The 16992-nt window shown below is 39.7% G+C and overlaps 1 long non-coding RNA gene across 18 annotated transcripts; it reads left to right on the plus strand.

The window, feature by feature from the left end:
- The first annotated feature begins 852 nt into the window (after nt 1-852).
- On the plus strand, nt 853-11746 carry LOC123111352 (uncharacterized). Of its 18 annotated transcripts, none has more exons than XR_006454402.1 (6): nt 854-1339; nt 1430-1494; nt 1609-5251; nt 8460-8533; nt 9823-9909; nt 11495-11746. It is a non-coding gene; the product is annotated as an uncharacterized lncRNA (long non-coding RNA). The 18 variants fall into 18 exon arrangements; XR_006454405.1 differs by having other exon boundaries at nt 11500-11746; XR_006454406.1 differs by having other exon boundaries at nt 855-1339; nt 1603-1709; nt 2085-2179; nt 2317-5251; nt 8460-11746.
- Nucleotides 11747-16992: the final 5246 nt, after the last annotated feature.

Raw genomic sequence — 16992 nt, forward strand, 5'->3', positions numbered from 1 at the left:
TATTTACAAAAACAAGGGAGGTCGAGTTCATACCATCTTTTCTCATCCCAATAAGTCTCATCATGTATCGTCATTATTGCCTTTTACTTGCACGACTAAACAATGTGTATAATAATAAGAGTGCATGTGCATTGAAAAAAACTGGAATCTGCAAGCATTCAACTCAAGAGAGAAGACAAGTAATATGTGCTCTAAGTTAAATAAACAATCATGCATATGAGAGCTACTAAACATTTTTCAATATGGTCTTCTCGACCCCCAAAAGAAAGAAAATAAAATAAAATTATTTACACGGAAAAGCTCCCAACAAGTAAGAAGAAGAACTAGAAATCTTTTGGGGTTTTCATTTTAATTGTACTACAAGCATGGAAATTAAACTAACTAATTTTTTTGGTTTTTCTTAAGGTTCATCAAACACACAAGAAAAACACTAGAAAAAGAAAATTAAACTAACATGGATAATACAATGAAGGAGTATGAGCACCGACTACTAGTGTGTGAACATGAATGTAAAGTCGGTGAGAAATACGTACTCCCCCAAGTTTAGGCTTTTGGCCTAAGTTGGTCTAATACCAAGGACCGCCTGACTGATATCCGTAAGTGAAACTGGGGTCGTACTGAGCTGCAGCGGCAACCGCCTCCTGAGCTACGGCGTGTTGGCGAGCTGCCTCCGCTCTCCTCTCGTGTTCAGCCGCTTCCTCCCTGGTGACAACATATCTTCCTTTTGCCTGATAATCTCTACTCCTAATATAGCAGTTGGTGAATAATCTTCCGGTTTTTTTGCTGGTTTTTTATCGTCTATCCTCCCACCTCTGTTTTATTTTCGTTGGTTATTTTTCGTCCGGTTTTTTTACCTCCCCACGGGTCGATGCGCTCACAGGCAGCCCACAGAAACAATCCATCGCCACCCACCCACGACTCCCTCACCCCGGCTAGGGTTCCTAGCCCCTCCTCCTCAGCCGCCGCTGCATGTTCCTCGCTGGCCTCGCCCGGGCACCTCCCGGACCTCGCCGGGAGAAGCCAGCCAACGCCGCTTCCGACCTCGCCGGGAGAAGCCAGCAGGACCCCGCCGCCATGCCTCCCTCTCCCCCTTATCCTCTTTTCCGCTACCTATCTCTTTCCTCTGAACCTGATTGGGGTGCTGCGACTGGCCTCCACTCCAGATCCGTCCGCCTTTGATCCCGTATCCTCCCTGGCTCCCTCCCGACGGGATCCGACCTCGACAACTGCACACGGGTGCGACGGGATCCACCACTCTAGCGAGCAGGAGTAGCACGGTGGCTGTGGTCTGCTCAGACCCCCGACTGACGACGTGAGGCGTGCGGTGGTCTGCAGCAAGGTAATCACATACACATGTAGCAGCAAGGAGCGGCAGGGATCTAGCATGTGATATACGCATTAATCTGTTTCTTGACTGATTCGTTTGCAGGATATCCTTCCATGGCTGGACGCACTCTTCATCTAAATCATGTCTCTAAACATGCTGCCGTTAAGGTTGGCGCTACATAAATTATGCCTTCACGGCTGGACATCACTGCTACATGGTCTTCTCACTTGAGATGTCATATATAACGTGTCCTTTCTGTGTGAATGTTCAACTAGGAGCAGTTTCATCTTGAGCACCGCAGTCATGCATGCTACTCTCATCGACTAAGCACTTGCTACTAACATAAATAATGCCTCCTACGCTGGACATCACTACTAAAGAGGTACTGTCGGTGAGTATCACTGTTTAGTTTTTTATAGTCTATAGATTTATTTATACGGACAGTGCAGATTCATCTATTACTTCGGCTAATGTGACTGTAGCAACATTCACTCCATCTACAATATTCATTTTGTTCACCTGAACATTGAATTAAGGAATACAGAAGGTTCAGGGTTTATGCAAATTATTGAAATTTAATATTTGTGGACAATGGAGAAACACAGGCGGCAGTGTTGAATTTACACCCGTTGTTGCACCTGCATCTTTTCGGCATCCTTAGCACGATAAGCCCAAACACGAAGATTATATGCCGCCTTGGATTTGTGTGGCTGTTAACTTGTTGTCATCAAACACTTTTTTTCCTTAATATGTGCAGCTTTTTTGGGCCGTCCATGGATGCAAAGGAATCCCATGAGTACAATGTACACTGACATCATCTTCATCAAATTCTTCAAGCTCAGCAAGTGTGAGGTAACTAATGCATGTGTATTATCTATTTCATCGAAGTGTAAGATTTCTCCTCTTCTCTTGTTTGTGTTCAATGGTTGTTGTGGTTTTTTGTTTTGCGTTTCAACAGTGACATGTATCCTGATTAGGCACTTGCATAGGTACTGTGTAGAGCTGGAACTTCTAATAAAAAATGACATATGCAGTGAAGCAAAGGAGAGAGACTGCAACCTTTTCAGGCCTGAATCTATCCCCATTCTGAATCTACTTGGTTATTGATTCTCATTTTCAGCATATGAAAACCAAATGCTATTTTTTTTCTATGCTCTCCTCTTCGGCTCTTCCTTTATGATTCAGCATATGCTAACTGCTACTGTAGCTTTCATGCTTATATCCTTGGTTATATTTTACAGCGATCCAAATCAAGGATTTGTGTTGATATCCGAAGTTCCTAATGACGATTGGTTCTTATTAGTTTCTTTAAAGGAAGAACAACAAGTGGTTGTACTAGGAAGATTACCTTGACATGGGAGTTTCTTTTTTCTAACGAACAAGGGAGTCTTTATTATTTCACTTGAAAAGATGATGTACGCATTTAAAGTGTAGAATTTCCATTTGTATATTCATATTGTGCTTAACTTTTACTTTCTAAAAATCAATATTGGCTGGCGGTTTGGCCGATTATTTAAGAAATAAAAACCTTAGGTGTTGATCCCTTTGATCTCTAGCCATATGACTTCCCATTCAAGATATGACAGGGCATGGATGTGATACACCCACATACAGAGATGTGGAGGTGTAAAGTTGGGACGAGCAGGCTTGTAGATGAAGTGTTTGTACTTATGGCTCAACAAAACTGACTACTCTAGCCTTGCCCCCATTAGTGTAGTGTTATTATCGTCCGTCCCATGTTTTGTTGAAAGATCTTCCAGATTCATGACCCGCCTTAAAAAATGTACAATGCAAATACAACCATTTATCGTTACAGGTGAGGGATTTAGTGCAGAAAGTTACTTTACAAGTAGTCTCAAGCTGGAGGATAACAGATTGGTTGAGACATTAGGGATCCCCATCAATGTTATATTATTTGTCTGCAGGTATATTCTCAGCTCCAAATTCTAGATATTATAGTGAGTAGATGAGGTGAAAGTATGCGCAACATAGTTCTGCGGTGTTAAACCCCACGTAGCACGATGGTGGTTGTATGCTGCCATGGAGGAATTAAAGGCGCATGTTGATTAAAAGAATAGGTGTAAGTAAGGAGTGGTTGGGCTCACTAACATTGTCGAGTAATCTCATGATCTGCTCATGATTAATTTAGTAGCCCAATTTGTTTTCTCAAAAGGTACAGTATTGTTATGGTAAAAGCTACACTTTGTGGCCTCAAATAGAATTCAGTTTTGTAGATTGATATCCATTAGAAAAAAATATAGATTTATTTCTGATTCTGTCATATTAATTAACTTGCTTCAGAAACAGAGAAGAGCCATGGTTTGTTGTTGCTTGAGATGCATATGTCGGCAATGTTGTAAAAGGACAGACCCAGTGCATAGAAGCTCCCACACAAGGTGGGGTCTGGGGAGGGATTATAGGAACCTAGTCTTACCCCTGCAAAGTGCAATGCAGAGAGGCTGGTTCGAACCCAGGACCTCTTGATGTCGGCAATGTTGTGTTTTCTTATTTTATAAAGGTTGTTGTTGGATGAGCCAAACAGTGGAAAAAGTGGCTTATGGGACAATTTTAGTTCATTGGATCAATTGTAGATATCACGTGCCATTTTTATGTTCACGTCGTCATTAGATCAGTTGTAGAACAGCCCACACAGCTTGTGTTCTTTTCAAAACAAACATACCCTGATACATGACAAAGTTGTAGCGTTGATCTCAAAATTATGCTTCTATGGTGTACAATATACACTATAGACCTAAGAGCGGGTAGCTTCAGCTTGCTTCTGTAGTATGCTTTCTCAATGATAATCTAGCCCATGCTTGATTATATTACAGATTAATCCTGTTGAAAGCTATATTAAATCCTACTTTTGAAAGCTATACATTTAGATATTTTGATTTTTGTAATGTTCTGCATGCATTTTTACTCAGGATAATGTCGCATTGGAAGCGTGGTTATACTTGACAATTAGCAGGTAGATGCGAGCAGGTAGGATGGGATATTTCGCCGACGGCCAGGTGGATGATAAGACCGAAGAGGAAGGCCGCACCAGGCATGCATAGATGATGCATGCCTCTGCACATTTGTGGTGGAATGGTGCTAGCTTGAGGCAATTACGCATAGTCTTTTTGGACAGGTTGTCGACAGAGAAAAATATATAATTTGGCGTGAGGAATAACATAGCCAGGCATGCTGGTACTATAAGTTGTGTTACATAGAAACAAAATTTGTTTGTTTGCTTGAGTGAATATGTCTAATGTATACACAAAGATTCAATTATGTGTTTCAAATTTGAAGTATGTGGTTGTTTCAGTGCTAGATACATCAGTTTGAGCGCCAACTAATTCCGGACGAAGGAAGTACATGACATCCCTCTTAACGGAATAAAAGGCCACAACTTCACCACATATATAGTGTAACTAAATCTCATGTTTCATGCTCTGACTTATGTACTAAATTCTATTAACATGGCTACAGATTTTTTGGTTGTATTTAATATCCCTCTATAACATCTTTAGTTATCAAACATGCCAGCATTCACGTGAATGTTGGTAAAATATTCCTGTCCATTTTGGTTCAGTATCAATTAATGTATTTTTCATTAGATAATAGGCAGTGTGGGTGGCGGAATGGCAAGGAGTCCGATCAGATGTCTTGGGTCCGTGGGGAGTTGTGGCTCTCAACTACAACAACATCATCAAGGCAACCTATATTGGTTGATCAATTGCTAACAGCCTAACACAGCATGTTTTGAATTGCATTTATTTCTGATTAAAAGTAGCAGTTTCTGCTGTTGTATTAAGATTTCAACGAGAATCTAGAATTGGCTCTAAGGGAGCAAGGGTGTTCGGCGCCTGGAGGAGCTTTCATGTTCAAGGATCTCGCCCTCGCCGTCGAGACCAACGGGGTCGTCGCCGAGTACATCTGGTACGTACACACCTCCCTCTACTGCAAGGTCGCTGCTGTTTATTTCGTCTTTCAGACTATGTTCCTAGAGAGCACAATAGTAGCTTCAGGATAGGGGGCCAACCTGCATCTTTTTCTGATTTCTTTTTTATTAGATTAGCACGGGAGCGAGCAGTGCACTGAGGATTTGGCCCCTTAAAGTTCATACTACTTATATCCAAAGTTTTCAAGACTTGGTGGGTGATAAGTGACATTTGTAGTCTGTAGTCTGTAATCGTCTTGGTCCCGGTTCCAACTGGTTGAATACATGTTTTACCAGACTAGGACCATGCCTGTGCGTTGCAACGGGAAATATATTTCAGTATGTTAGCTTGTGATTGACTTTCCCGTATTAATGCAAATGAGTCAATAAATGTTTATCAAATCCTACTCGTGATATACCTTATTTTTTATGAGAAGTTTGGTAAGTAAATTAAAGTGAAATTGATTCGAAAGAAAACTAAATAGTGATTGATTATGTTTCAAGGAAGGTTGGATAAACGGGTCATGGTAAGAAGTGAAACATGAAACCTTACACATTTTAAAATAGTATATATAGAATAAGTAATAATAATAAAAAGCAAAGAGTAGAGATTTTTTTGTGTGAATCAGTCAAGAGTATAGATAGAGATGGAGATTTTACAGAGATTTTTTGAGACTCTCCTTCCCAATGTTACCTTCTTCTTACTCCATCCCATTGACCCTACCACCATCACCTACCTAATCGGCCGCAGCCACCGCGTGCGGCCTTGCCGCACCAGCCCGCCCGTCACCGCACCGACCATCCCTCTAAACCCCAAACATCCTGAAGGAACGTCGACTATAGCAGATCTGCTCAGATCTCTGCGGCATGCGCAAGAGAGGGTGGGAGAAGGGGAGTCAACGAGGGAGAGCACACAAGGAAAACTCAGTTTGTGTTGCAGTATCTACACGAATGCAAGAAAAAAAACAGTTTGTGCTCAGTCCATGCAACATTAAAAGTCCATCCAATAAATAATTTTTCTATCTGCAAAATCTCATGGTTCTTGAGTGCAAGACTTGCTTGGCAATGTTGCTCTTTCCCCTATGCCTATCTGCTGCAAATTTTCATGACTGCTTGCCAGTAGAAAATATGGAATTTAATGAAATGAAAACAACCAAAATATTTGAAAGCCAACCCTAGCAAATATAACTAAAGAAGTGAAGTGCAGCGACTTCCACGAAGTTAATGTCACAAACAACTGGCAAAGCTTCTTTTGACTATGCATCTCTACTCTCCACCATTTGCAAAGAAATATGTTGTGTTCTAGCTAGCATGTACAAATTATTCAGGTTCCGTGCGTTTGGTGTCACTAACCAATGGAGAAATATGTTTGGAGAGAAGAGGTGGGCGAGAAAGGCGCAGGCATCATTGCCTATGTAGTGTATTAATATAATAATTTAATCAGCCAACTTGCAAGTGCTAACATGCTGAAGGAAGGGACTAATCTATTGATAATTATTGTATGCATAGAAGTGACATGAACATACAATCAGAGTTTTTTTTTGGGAACCTAAAGTCAAGCAGAACTCTCAAGCAGAATTCTGAGGCAATATAATTCCCAAAATCAAGCAGAACAATGCTTCAGAGGTAGTACAAGCTTGAAATATAATTCTCAGAAGAATCATGTTCTGTAAACTCTCAAGCAATAGACCGAAGAATAAATAGGGCAACATACAAACAAAGTTAGAGATCAAAAATAGCAGGCTTTTGTAGAGTGCACAGAAACTTAATGCATACAAGGTCACTTAATATTTGTGCTAGCGAAGAGACCTTCAGGTGACTGAATATTTGTGCAACCTTCGTCATTTTTTAGAACTTGGAATACAGGGTATCTTCAGCCTAATCATTTTAGTGGAATGATTGAGTGTTAATTGATGCAAAAGAAAAGAACTGCCTAATGGTACGCTAAGTCACAGACAACACGTGCATTGACTGAAGAAAACAGGAAATTGCACTACTGCCGATGAGTTGGTATGGCGTCGCAGCCGATAGCTATGCATCCCACCTGGGGGGCATAGCAAGGACGGTGCATAATGCTGTGTACAAAGCGGCGGCCGACGACTACACAGCCCACCCGTGTCTCCATTTGCATCGCCGGATGGGCATGATCCATGAGTATAATAGGAGCACTTACCTTGCTAGAGATCAACCTTTGGCCCTCACGAGAGACGGCAACCAGCATAGATCCTGAACGCACCTTCAATGGCAGAGACAACAGACTTTGATACCCTAATTTGGAGTGGTGAATAATGAGGTTGATGCACGTATCAAACCAACATGATGGCGATGTTCATGGGAGACCTCCACCTCTGGGTCTACGTCGCCGGAGAGGGTTGAAGGGCGCGGAGTGACTATGATCGTCCAACCGGGGCGAGCCGGCGAGGGAGCAAGTTGCCATGCCTCCTGTTTCCTGGTCGACGAGCCGGCGAGAGACTCAGATCGGATCCGAGGCAGAGGGCGATGCGTCCTGATTTGTTTTGATCATAGATGGTGGAGCAATCCGTTTTCTTAGGAAGGTGAACGAGGTGGGAAGAGTAATTAAGGAAGGAGGAGAAAAACCGGAGAGTGGGCCATCGTGGAAGCGAGGAGGAGATGGACGACGAAGGGCAACGTAAGAGGGGAAACGGAACACTAAGTTTCTTTTAGGTAGTAGAGATAAAGAAAATTGTGTGTTACTAATTCATTTTAGAAGTAATGTTCCTTTTTCCTTGTAATTGGGGTTTGCTTCATGTTAAATTTACTATAAATTGTATGTATCACGGTAGACTTCAGATGCAAGTCAACTGGTTATTGACATCTAATTTCAGATGGCTAGAGTGATTTTAGGTAGTAGAGATATAGATGACGAGCCGTAAAATTTAGATAGGAGATATGTGGTGCATGTTAGTTCATCAATACATAAAGGAATATATGTGTGCGTGGTTGAGGAAAAATTTGTTGCACTTAGCTTGATGCGTTCACTACCTTCACACAAAAAGGTACCCTCACTTGCTTTTCCTCGGATTAATTTGCACTGATGTATATGGGAAGCTAGAAATTCTCTGATCCATTCCTGAAAAAAGGTAGCCTCACAAATAACACTGAATATGTGTTGTGTCATCCGTTTTAATATTTTAAAAGGATGTTTTCAATGGAGTTCAGAGTTGCTTATTTCTCGAACTTGGACAGGATGACATGAAGCATTTGGCACCGACGCTCACCTCTTTGACAAGCCATGCTTTCTGGGTTTGCTTGCAGTTCAGGTTTGGTCACTTGATTTCCTGCCCAACTCCTCTAATAATCGAGTATGATCAACTAATCCATGTTTGTTTTACCTTTGCATAATTATTTTGAGAATGGGGTGAGCTGCGCCCATGGTAGCCCACTGTCATAGCCTGGCAATATGCCACTGAAATTGCCGGAATAGAAAACATGTCCACAATCAGACATGTCTATGTCAGTTCCTCTACTCTCCAGCTTAAGACCATAAATGGGAGGCAAACTCACCTTCATATGAACAAGCACATGCCCACATTCACCTTTCTGTAAATGGGAGACATTATACTCTTTTTATTATTAGCTTAGTCTTTGTTGACCTGAAGAAGTAGCTTACTTCCGAACACATATGTCACTAGAATAACAAGGTGAAATCTTGATTTTTCTTGCTACAAAGAGATGGCATCATAATTAAATTTCAATATCATCAATCCAATCACGAATCCTGATTTTTTATTTTTTGAATACGCGAATAAATTCACTTTTGGTCCGTTTGGTAACTTTCTAATTGCCTTCTTACACCCCATGGCGGATATGTGTATGAAATTGTGATCGGCTATAAACATGAAAAATTACGAATCAAATAGTAGACCGTACTTCATGTGTGCATTGAGAGGAGGCGTAAGGATCACGTGATATATACCATTTCATATATCACGGTAACAAAACACGCTGTGGTGGTCGCCCTTGGATGACGGCGTGCATTCCATGGCACTGGGAAATCGCACTAGGATGGCGTAGAGGGGGAGGGCGACACTATGGATAGAAGGAGACACGACACTGGAATTTCGTGGCGCTCCTTGATGCCAACAACATCAGGGAGGAGAGAAGCTAGGGGGATCAGATATGAGTTTGAGCATTGTTGTGGAATGCGATATGAGGGTGAGCATTGTGCCATACGATGAGAGAAGGAGAGAGTGAATTGCTCTTTTAGAATAAAAAGAAAAGGAGCGACACTTTTTTAGGGAAAACGTTTGACTGCTATGAGAGAAATGTCACATACTTTTATATAGTGATATAGGGAAAGCGGTAGTTTGGTGTGAGAAAAATGTCACATATTTTAATATAGTTGAAAACATCAGATACCCTTTTTTGCGGAGGGAAAACATCAGATACACTAACAAGTCATGTTTAGAATGGAACGGACCAAAAAAGTATCGAGTTTTAACAATCATAAGAGATGCATACAAATAATGGTTCTTAATATATTTGTTACGCATGATAATACAAAAGGTGTGTTTATATATATTCTTAATATATTTATTTATTTTTGTAGTGTATAAGAGAGATAAAGATGGATTATGTCGACATTCAAAAAAATCCCATAGGTGACATTGGTGTAGAGGTGATGTCGCTGAAAGAGGTAAAAAATTCACTGAGATTTACACAACAAAAGGCCCGTTGGCCTAGGGTTAAGTAATGGGGCATTTTAGTTAATCATGCGGGCCTAGGGTTTTCTAACTCAAAGAAAAGTCAGGGAATCCATCAGTTAAAGTCTGGCTTCAATCCAAACACGCTGTCAGACTTTTAGGCCATGGGATCAGTAAATCGAGAAGGAGAGAGGCCTTTGACTTTCCAGCCATGACCTCGCTAGATCGAGAGAGAGGAAGAGATCAGTCAGGGGTGGCGGTGGCTCAGGAGCGCGAGTGCGGCGGAGGCCATAGGGCATGAGCGAGCATGGAGAAGGGACCAGAGGTAGGATGCGGAAGGTGGAGCATCATCCGTGGTGCGACACCGTGCGGCAGTCGTCTGAGGTGTCGTGCAGGTGGAGCGAGGCCGTTGGGAGTGATGAAGGGCAGCGTAGGCAAAGGAGATCCCATGCAAATTAAGAATGAAACGTTGATTGGTATATGACAATCTGCTTTTCTTTCTGCTCTACATTTTTAGAAACTCTGTACGAAACTGGTGCACATTGGTTCTGGGTTGGTATATTTCCTTATGTAGCCTTTGTACGGGTAAATCAGACAGAGATGGGGACTATAGGTGGCCTCTCTTTTTACCCAACACTGTTATTGTTAATGAGTCTAACAGTGAACTGACTACATCTCCACCTTTTCACCTTTGTTACAGAGATTCTCAAAGGTACAAAATATTACGTCGGCACTTTAAGTCTCCCATTTTGATTGCCGTGATTTGCAATTTCTTTGTGGGGGCAGTAGTAAGCTCTCGTGCCATTACGTTGTTGCCAGGTGTTCTCCTGTGATTGTTCTAGCGAAGGTTCTCGAAAACGGCATAGCCATTTATGTTGCTTCTATTAGGTGTGGCTGACATTGATGGGGGCAATTTGGGCACACGAAAGTCCCTTAAAATCGAGACAAATCCTACGTTGGAACCATCTCAATGTTCTTTGCCAGCTTCGTCGCATTGAGCCTGTGTATATACTATTCGATCTTGAAGCCCCAAGTCATTTTCTGTTCCCATGATTATTTAGCAAATGCAGAAAACATTTTCGATTATATTATATGTACATTGTTGGGTAGTAGTTTTTCCCACTAGATCTGAATATTAGAAAGGATATATCTTGTAGCTGGTCAGACTCAGAATCATGTCATGATCTCTTAAGGGCCTAATGATTGTTGTTGTTTTTTCCTTTCAAAAATTAAAACTCCTAGGTGATTATCATAACTATCATAATTGTACAAGCAAGATTATCAGAATAACTAAGCAACTATTTCTTCGGATTAAGTACAGAGTTTAGGGTGTTTTTTTTTTGCAGATTTATAGTGCCTATTTTTTTAGGAGATTTATAGTGCCTATTTTGAATCAACAAGGACAATGATATTGCAAGGCTTGAAATTTTAGACTCACTTTTTATGCCAAGCTGGAAAATTGATATGTCTTATGATTATATATGCAACCAGTATTTTTTTTTGAAATGCCAGTGGCAACGCATCTGTTACACCTTTGGCATGAAATTTTCATACTAATTACATATATTGTTTGTGCAGGATAGGTATGAGTTGAGGAAGCGGTTTTTATTATACTTGCTAAAACATCGTGGGAATGAAGCTAAAGGCAACTTTCCTGATATTGTGAAAGAATTTCTTAAGCGCATCATCTAGATATTGATAGTTTTGTAATAGATGTTTAGTTGGAACATCGCTTAGTTTGTTACATGGACATGTTGTTAATTTTTCTTTTTCTTATCAATTTACATTGCAAAAATGGACTTCAATTATTCAATAATTATGTTTGTGTTATATTGTTTGTACATGTGAAATTTAACATGTAACTCTTGCAAATTATTTTAAGAGCCCGTGGCAACGCACGGGCACTCTACTAGTCAAAAAGGTAGGGAGCAGGAAGAGTAATATGGACGACGTTGCGTCTGTCATAGATTAGTCGATATTGGAAGAATTGTTAATTCCTCCCAAGAAAATGATGATTGACCATAGCTTCAGAATCCAAATAAACAGGAGGTATTATCATATCCCCCTCTCGTGGGGCTATATTAAGATAATTAGCCACACGGGTTGCATAAATTTTTCCAAATAAATTTCCCTTTCTACCATTATTTTGCAACATACGTCCAACTATTGCCCCCAAGTTATAACCTTTATAACCTAACACAACACTCTTGAGGACACACAGATCAGGAACACACATGTGACATGCTTCGTCTTTACCGTTAATGCATCTACCAATAAAGAGAGCAAAATAATGTATAGCAGGAAAATGAATGCTCCCTATAGTAGCTTGTGCTATGTCTCTAGATTCTCCCACAGTAATACTAGCAAGAAATCTCAAAATTCAGATTTGTGAGGATCATTAATATTACCCCACTGCGGGAGTTTGCAAGCAGTTGTGAAATTCTCTAAATCCATCGTATAAGATGTATCATAAATATCAAATATGACATTAGGAGAATTACGCGCACAGTTATATTTGAATCTCCGCACAAAAGAATCAGTCAATTGATAGTACTGCGGACACTTATCTCATAAGAAGTCCTCCAGCTCGGCATTACGCACATACGCGTCAAATTCCTCCTTGAAGCCTGCTTCAACCATAAAATCATCGGATGGCCACTCACAAGCTCGTACATCCGTGTCCCTCGGCAATTCAACATCTTGCTCACGTGTAGCAATCCTTGGCCCTTTCTTTGCCGAGGAACCACCTTGGTACATTCTTCTAAGCATAATTATTTTTCTGAAAATTTCTGAAATTTTAGTAACTTCAAAATAAAAGTGAATAAAACTAAACAAGATTGGTAGCAACTACTCCTACAAGTGCCTTGAGCCTATATCATGCATTAGAATTGCTTGGGACCTCATAAATTCAACATGCAAACTCAAGAACATGGTCACCTATGCAGCAAAAATTTGCAATGAATAAAGCACTAGAACAAAAACTAATTGGACCAATGGAGGAGTCACATACCAAGCAACAATCTCCCAAAGCAGTTTTGTGAATGAAGCTTTGAGCAAGGAGATCGAAAATCGCAGCAAAATGAACTAGAACTCGTGCTTGAGCTGGATGGAGATTTTTTTGGTTGGAAGATGAAGTGTGTGGGTGCTGGCATAAGTGGAGGGGGGCCACCAGGGGCCCACCAGACAGGGGGGCGCGCCCTCCACTCTCGTGGCCTGGTGCTTGCCCCTCCTGCAGTGTTTTCAGTGCCTAAAATCCTCAAATATTCCATAAAAAATTGCATGGCATTTGGTGCACTTTTATTTTCAGGATATTTTTTAATGCATGGATAATTCAGAAAACAGACAGATAATATTATTCTTGCTTTATTTATTCTAAATAACAGAAAGTAAAAAGAGGGTACAGAAGGTTGTGCCTTCTAGTTTCATCCATCTCATGATCATCAAAATGAATCCACTAACAAGGTTGGCTCGTTCTTGCGGCGTTAGTGGACGTTTGGTGGTCTCAAAATATTGATATAATTTTTATTATGTTTGAGATGCTTTGTACTTCGGTGAACTTTGATGATAACTATGGATCCTTTGCGCAAAAAAATCGAATAGTTTTCTAGGTCGACCTCGAACTTATTTAGGGCCCAAAATGGACAAGCTTACAGCTAATAATAAGGCCCAATAGATCAGATCAATCTCAAGACTCCACTGTGTGTGTTGGTTTGGGACGTCCTATTTGGCGACCAGTACACCCTAGGACGCGGTAACGCACCCCCCTTCCCCGCGCACCCTATTGAGCCGACCCATGCTCGGGGCGGGACGCCCCATATTTTTCCTTTTCTATTTCCGTTTTTCATTTTCCCTCGCTCCCCCAACGCGAAGGGACGGCCCATGCGCGGGGCACGACATCTTCTACCCTTTTTATTTTGCCTTTATAGTTATCTTTTCTTCATAATAATTCGGGATTTTGAAAAACCCAAATTTCTAAATAATTACGCTTTTTGGGAAAAAATGTGTAAGAAATATAAAAATGATCATGGATTAAAAAAATGATCGTGATTTGGAAAAACTATTCGATCATTCAAAAATGGTTCATGATTTTGAAGAATGCTCTTATTGAAAAATGTTCATAAATTTGAAAAAATAATTATGTGATTTCAAATAATGTTCATCAATTTACAAATGGGCGCACACACCCGTCTCCACTTGGGCCGGCCCATCTACCATCTTTTTATCTTTTTGTTTTTAAAATGCAAGCAAAAAGGTTCGAGCGTCGTGAGGAATCAAACCGGCGATTTTCTACATCACACACAAGAGTAAACACCCCGCCACCATGCATGATGTGTCTACTAACTGCTCTTTCCGTTTTTTCTTCTTTACCTTTTTTCCATTTCCTTTTTCTTTGTTCGGTTCCTTTTTAAAAAACATTCTTGACTGTTTTTTAGCAAAAATGATGAACTTTTTCTGGTGAACCTGGTGAACTCTTTCTCAATTTTGAAAAAAATATCAAACTTGATGAACATTTCTTAAGTTCCTTTCAAAATTGATGACCTTTTTTTCAAATTGGTGACCTTTCTTCAGAAATGATGAAATATTTTTCAAAATCTATGAATTCTTTTTTCAAAAAATTTAAGTTTTTTATGAAAATCTATGAACATTGTTTCAAAATCAATGAATTTTTTATTTTCTTGAACTATTTTATGTTTAGTGAACTTTTTCAAAATTTTCATGAACTTGTTCAATCTGTGAACTTTTTTCAAACTCATGAACGATTTTTTAACTCATGAACTTTTCAAATTCTGTGATTATTTTTCAAATTTATGATTTGTTTATTTTTGTGAGCTTTTCTAAATATGCGAACAATTCTTTTTGAAACAAATTTATGATTTTTTATTGTTCATGACTTTTTCTTAATCTGTGAACTTGCTAATTTTGTAACAGCGCGGCTACAATTGTCCTTAAAAATTTCGCGGTATTATGGATCACTAGTATGAGGTGGCTCTGTGTTAGACGCGTGCAGCAACGTAGTGGCCTGAGTTCGAATTCTCGCTGCAACAAGTTTTTCAGGGTTTTTTCCGCTCCCGCTGCGTTGTTCATGAGCCGACCCATCAAGGTGCTGCAGTAAGTGCCAGTTTGGCTCGTTTGCAAATGGGCGCTCACACCACCTCCACGTTGGGCAGGCCCATCCCCCCCCCCCCCCCCCCTCTGTTTTTTTCCTGAAACACAAAAAATGCGAGCCGAACGAGGGATCTCAAGGAGCGAGCTCAGCGTAAGTAACCACCACGACAACATGCCTGGTTTGATATATAAGCTCTTCTTCCGTCTTTTCTTATTTCTTCTTTCCGTTTTCCTTTTTCCGTTTTTCCTTTTTTTCTGTTGATTCTGTTTTCTTCTTCATGGTTTGATGATTTTTTTCGAATTCAATGAACTTTTTTCGAATTCGATTATCTTTCTAAACAAACATATGAGCTTTGTTTAAAATCGATGAATTTTTTTCAAATTCGTTGAACTTTTAGAAAACATTGACGAATTGGTTTTTGAAATTCGCAAGCTTTCTTAAATTTAGTAACTTTTTCGAAATTAGATGAACTTTTTTTCATAAAACAACTTTTTCCTAATTATTTTTAGACAGTTCAAAAATCTAATAAGTATCATCCTATCAATCACTAGTGCTTAGCAACTGTAGTGGTTAGCAAAACACTTCGTCCGTTGTAGTGGCATGACGCGAGTTTGAGTCCTCATACTCACACTTTTTGTGTTTTTTTTGCGAGACAATTTTACTACGCTCTGCTTCATGCGCCGGCCGATGAGGTGGGGCGCGTGGACGCCATTTACGTGTTCGGTCACTTAAGGCACCGAACATGAGCTCCCATGAATCTTGCGCAAAGCTAGCGATTCAACCGTAACACATTGCCACATGGGCCAGGCCCAAACTACTAAATTTCACAAAAAAGTCTGCACGTTTATCTATGAACACCTATTTGACGCTCAATGCGTCAAACAGTGAGTTCACATACAGGGACCGCCAAATGGGCGGGCCCATTCTGTGTTTTCAGGTGCCCTCGAGCAATCAAGCATCTTTTTCTATTTCTTTGTTGCTACCAGTATTTGGTTGTTTCTAAAAAAATTCAAAAACTGAAAATATTTATTTATATAAAAAGGTGAAGAATTTTTATTTTTTTTTGAAAATTTAATACATTCTTTCAAGAAAACAAATCTAGAAAATAAAAGGTAGATGATTTTTCAAATTGTGTTCTTTTCTGGAAATTTAGATGATTCTCTGAAAACATGAACATTGTTTTTGTACTTCTCGGACAGATATTTGGAAACATTAATAATTTCTAAATTATGAATATTTAAGAACATTCCAAATAGTTTATGAAATTGTCGAACTACTTTTTAAAAATCCAAAAAATAAAACTATGCACATTTAATAAAAAAATTGAATATATTTATAATTTCCAACATTTTCAAAAATTCAACAGAAATGAGCATTTCTGAAAAATTTTCAAGCATTTTTAAAGAAGGAAGTGATTTTTAAAAAAGAAACAACATAAAAAACTAGTTGAGAACCTTCTAGAAGGTTACAAACTGGTAAAATATGGTTCCAAAAACCAGGTTAGATGGGTCGGCCTAGTCTGCTCTTCCTGCCAAACGTCCATTTGTGTTTTGTCGATTGTTGGCTGCAAAGAGCGAAGAATAGGATTTACCCTTCCCTTATCACTTCATATCCTCCAGGAGCGCACATATATCTCGGCTAACGTCAGTTGGAGCGACCGCTCGCGTCAGAGCATCGCGAATAAGCAGACCTAGGTAGGTTCCACGTAAGTACGTCTTTTCTCATGTTTTTTTCCTTTGTTTGTCTTTTTCTTTTATTCTTATTTTTGAAAACAGCACATGGAAAACAAGAAAACAAGAAGAAAATAGTTAGTCAAAAAGTTTTAAAACCATAGAAAACCATTAATAAAAACACATATGATGAAAGGAAGAAAACAAATATAAAGAAAATCAAAGAAAATCAGTGAAAAAAATGAGAAATGAATATAACCAAAGAGAATCAATGAAAATCGATGAAAGAAACAAAGAAA

The sequence above is a fragment of the Triticum aestivum genome, chromosome 5B (assembly GCF_018294505.1).
Source record: "Triticum aestivum cultivar Chinese Spring chromosome 5B, IWGSC CS RefSeq v2.1, whole genome shotgun sequence".
In the NCBI taxonomy this organism is placed as follows: domain Eukaryota; kingdom Viridiplantae; phylum Streptophyta; class Magnoliopsida; order Poales; family Poaceae; genus Triticum; species Triticum aestivum.